The sequence below is a fragment of the Aplidium turbinatum genome, chromosome 18, assembly GCF_918807975.1.
Source record: "Aplidium turbinatum chromosome 18, kaAplTurb1.1, whole genome shotgun sequence".
NCBI classification, from domain to species: domain Eukaryota; kingdom Metazoa; phylum Chordata; class Ascidiacea; order Aplousobranchia; family Polyclinidae; genus Aplidium; species Aplidium turbinatum.
In genome coordinates this window covers 16,961,055-16,965,997 of record NC_137489.1, presented here as the reverse complement: position 1 = coordinate 16,965,997, position 4,943 = coordinate 16,961,055, and the positions used below count along the sequence as shown (strand labels likewise).

The 4,943-nt window shown below is 40.2% G+C and overlaps 1 pseudogene; it reads right to left on the bottom strand.

Moving 5' to 3' along the window:
- Positions 1 to 1,202: 1,202 nt before the first annotated feature.
- LOC145787219 (protein CFDP2 pseudogene) lies at positions 1,203 to 1,805 on the bottom strand (annotated as a pseudogene).
- Between the last annotated feature and the right edge of the window lie 3,138 nt (positions 1,806 to 4,943).

Genomic DNA, 4,943 nt, shown 5'->3' with positions numbered 1-4,943 from the left:
TTTTCCATGAGAAAGCCATGCGATCAGCAGCTGCTGTTTTGCGGGCAAGAGCAACGTAGGCTATTTTTCGCTTTCGAAACATTCAAACAAAACACAAAGCATTCTTTAAGTCCGTTCAAATGATCTAAATCTCTTTCGCAAAGTGTTTTATCTTTGAAACACCACTTGTAATAACCATTTTTGTTGCCCCTCAACCATAAATTTACGGGGGGCGCCGGCCCCCTCGGAAGTCGGCGCGTATGATTAGGAATGTGGCATTTCTAGTTCCTTTGTCTTTCACAAATCCACATTGCACATCTGAGATTTCGGGATTGATGCATCTGCGTAGTCGATGGAGTAAAACGGTCAGAAAAATTTTGGTGACATGACTCATTAGACTGATTGTGCTGTGTAGTTCGCAATCAATCGCCCCGGGTTTCTTCGGTAATGTGATGACGATCGATTGTAATAGGTCCTCCGGAATTTTTCCGCTGTCATAAATCTCATTTGCGATTTCAGTCAACTTTTTTATTCCAAAATCATCTAAAACCTTAAGGGTTTCTGTATGCACAGCATCAGGACCTGGAGCTTTTTTCAATTTGGCTTTCTTTATAGCGTGACGTATTTCACTTTCTAGAATCGGTGGTCCATCCATCTCTCGATATCGCAGGTTTGTTTCCACAAGCATCGTCGAACAAGTCTTTGATATATTCAGCCCATCTCTCAAGGATTTCATCTTCAGGATTTCATTGATATATTCAGCCCATCTTCTCCAGCAAGATGTTACCGTTCTTGGCTTTAATGCAGCCTGTGCAGGAGTGCACAGAGTTCTTTTGCATCTTCTTCACTTGGATGTGAGCAATGGATGGTCTACGCTCAATCTCGTCACACTGTTGGTTCCACCATCGTTCTTTCAGTTGCTTACATCGAGTTTTGATTTCCTTATTTAGTGAGTTGAAATTTTTCAGATCTTTCTTCGATTCTCTTCTCTTATCCATGAGCTTTAGAACTTCGTCGGTCATCCATACTTGATTGGCAGCTTTTGCTTTGTGCGGTATAACTGCTTTGGCTGATTCTGTGATGGCGGTACGAAGAGCTGTCCATTTTGAAGACAAGTCGTCAGAGCTTTCTTTATTCATAGTTGAGTCACACAGGGCAGCGTACCTGTTCTTGACCTCTACGTTGTAGTCGGATTGTAATTGGGAGTTTGACAATAACTGCTCCTAGTCTAATTTTGGAAAGTTTTGTTGTTTGTTTATTGAGTTCTTGCATAGTTTTACCCGGAGCGTGGCTACCACGGGGTTGTGGTCGCTGTTACAATCTGCGCCCGGGAGCGCTCGACAGTTCGAGATAGTGCTTCTGAAACGCTTGTTTATAGTGACATAGTCAATTTGATTTTTGATATTGCCTGCGGGGCTTCTCCATGTCCAAAGTCTTCTCGGGTGATTACGGAGCCATGTGTTCATTACAGTCTGTTTGTTCGCATTGCACCAATTTGCCCAGGTTTTGCCAGGTTCATTCATGATACCAAGGCCATACGGCCCGATAACATCTCCGTATCCTCTTTCGCCTACTTTGGCATTCATACCGCCCATAACGATCGTAATTTCTCGATTTTTACACTGTTGTTTGGCGGTGTCTAGCTGGCGATAGAATTCTTCAAGAACTTTCGGTTCTGCTGATGATGTTGGTGCATACACCTGTATAATTGACAGATTGAAGGGCTTTGCATTTAATTTAACGAGTAAGATACGGTCAGAAAGTGCCCAGTATCCCGCAATGCACTTTTCTATTGCTTGGTCAATGATCATACCAATTCCGTACATGGCCTTGTTACCTCCGGAATGAATGATGGTGTATCCATCCCAAATGCTCTTACCAGCTCCTTTCCAAATTGTACTATGCTTTATTGTGTACCGTAATTAAATTCTTTTCTTGCTTTCCTCTTCGTCTTACTTTACTACTATCGCATTTAATTAGGTCGCAGAGCACCATGAAATTAATGCCACACAAAACAATGGCAAAATTTAGATGTTTGCATTGATTGTCAGTTTGCCCGGTTAATACCGGTTAAAACCTGGTTTAAACCAGGCAGTTTTGACCACCTATTACTGGTCAAAACCCCTTTAGTGTATGAACCAAGTTGCTTTTCAATTGAATTAAAAATATTGCCCTCCATGTTTGGTAATGATGTTCAACTATATTTTGTTTTGATCAACAATAACCTAAATGCTGGATTTGGAACTAAAAACATTCAATTTCTCTGTTTATTTTTGATATTTCAATCAGTTGGTTATTTTAATTATTGAGAAAATTCAAATTCTAAAAATACGTTTCTGATGAACCAAAAAATGCTTGGTAGAACGATGAACCATTTGCACAGCCAACTGAAGTACAAGAATTTATTCCAACAATTTTTTTTTATGAAAAACATTTGCCATAAAATTTGCGCAACATTTTCCCTCCCGTCGCGTAGCACATAAGACGTAGCACAACATGTAATTAAGGTAGTAGTCTTAACGCTGTTTGAAGTCTTGTTTTTGGCGGTGCTGAAACAAAATTCAAGATAAATATAATCTTTTGTACGAATTTTACAGGCAGCCATCTGTGGTTGCCTTACAGGTCGGTATTGGCGGCCATTAATGAAAGTTCAGGCGGCCATGGCCGCCAGCTATTTCGAGGCTTGCATATCAAAATGGTCACCATACGCGCCGACTCCCGGGGGGCCGGGGGGCGGCGCTCCCCGTAAATTTATGGTTGAGGGGCAACAAAAATGGCTATTACAAGTGGTGTTTCAAAGATAAAATACTTCGCGAGAGATTTAGATCATTTAAACGGACTTAGAGAATGCCGAAAGCGAAAAACAGCCTGCGTTGCTCTTGCCCGCAAAACAGCGGCTGATCACATGGCTTTCTCTGGAACGTGAATTACTACTGAGATGCGCACCGCACGCACGCTCACAGTCACACATTGCTTATATTCCCGCGCGTGAGGAGCAACTTCAAAGTCCAAACGCGTGGTAGCGAAAATGCGAATGCGAGGGTGAATAATTATTCTCATTTCACGAGTTATCCAAACGTCCGTTAGATTTTTTGTGACTTCAAACATGAAATCGATTTTAGCAAACTCTATCGAGTTGAAACTACGACACACCGAACAATTACGTGAATACAGCTTGGAAATCATACCGTATGGAAATTTCAAAGTAGAGCGTAGAGTAACTTACGCTGCTGGAATAGTCACCTAACTATTCAGGGCAATATTAAGTAAACCAGCTAAACTAGACGCGCTATTTTCAACGAGGTCTTCCCGCTGTGAGATCAATTATGATTCAACAGAACGCATTGTTTTGTTTGCAATGTGTGAGAATTAAATCGAGAACCGATAAAAGAAAAGGTGTTTAATGGTCTTGGTCGCAGATATTGCCTGCATTAACGACGTCTCTTATCGCTATTATCACCTAGCCAACCTGACATCATTGTTTTATGCGACCGCTAAGGTTTGACATCGACTTCAACGATCATGGAATGTTACATAATAAGAACGATTACATCGTACACGCAAAAATAAAAAAAATTGATTTCTTAAAACAGCTCTTTTTGCTGTTTTGTCTAGTGAGCTTTGCATATTGCTCAACTAGTGCATAAAGTTTAGAATTGACAAGAAATCATTAAATTTGAAAATTAAGTTTGAATCACTGCAAATAAACGTATTCAAAACTTTTCCTTCGGCCGACGCCATGTCACACTTCCGTAATCTACGTTGGCAATGATTTTGCCGCAGCAAAAATGCGTTAATTTTGAAAACTGCCGAGCTGGGGACAACAGCTTGTCCTGTGTATAAGTTGAACCTGGCTTTTCGAGGTGAAAATCACTTGCGAAAATCTCGACCTATACTCGAGTATATACGGTATTCGATAAAAGACTATAAAGACTTTCGATAAAAAACATAAGAGAAAACACTTCGCCGTTAACGCTTTGAAGGTAAGTAATTAGCAAAACGAGATTAATAAAACTGATAGCGGGTTTCCACTCTGCTTGAGATCATGATTCTTTGCGTTATATTTCGATAACTTCACTGTCTTGGTCGTTGTTATTCACTCGCACGAAAAGGAAATGAATCGGCTTGTTTTCCAACTGTTCCGATTCTGAGCTAATAATATCAAAATTATTACGACTAGGCGTACTGTATGCGTAAAACTAATCGTTTCAAGCAGCGGTTCTAATAAATTCGGTTTGCGACCTAGGTGTCAATATAAACAGGACGGTAAGCTTAATCAAAGACTATTTTAATTGAGTAAAATAGCGTTATGGTTATGACGTCATCACCTTTCTCGCCCCCCAAGGTTTTTTGAAAAGTCGGCGCCTATGATGGTCACAACTCACAACTGCTTTTATATTTCCTAAATAGCCCATCGCCCAGGTAGCCGACCATTTACTACATAAAAATATTTTTTTGGGTTTTGACCGGTTTAAACCTAGTTTTCACCGGTTAAAACCAGATTTAAACCACTTAGTGGTCAAAACCAGTTTTGACCACTTAGAGATCAACCCTGCATTGGTCGTCAGTTCGCGTAAGTCGTCACTTTTTCTGTTCCCCCTGGGGTGAAAAGGTATGATGTGCAATGAGTATCCAGATTCCAGACCAGCTATCATTATTGTTACAGTAGGCCTATCCTTGGAAAGATCTTTGTGATTATGTAGTATTCTATCTAATTTACAGTTAGTACCTGAGTTCTTCATTTGATCATGCAATATGTTTTCATCATTATCATCAAATTCTTATGGTTTTTCAGTTCTGTGATAAACTATTGATGATGCTGTTTAGATGGTTACAGAATTAAGTTTTTTTTGTTATGTGAGCCAGTGGAGATGAACCGCTCACAGTTACAGTTCATCATCATCTTTACGTCTTTCTCTTTGTGTTGGAGCTATCGTTTAATTATCCCACAAACCCTCCCACAT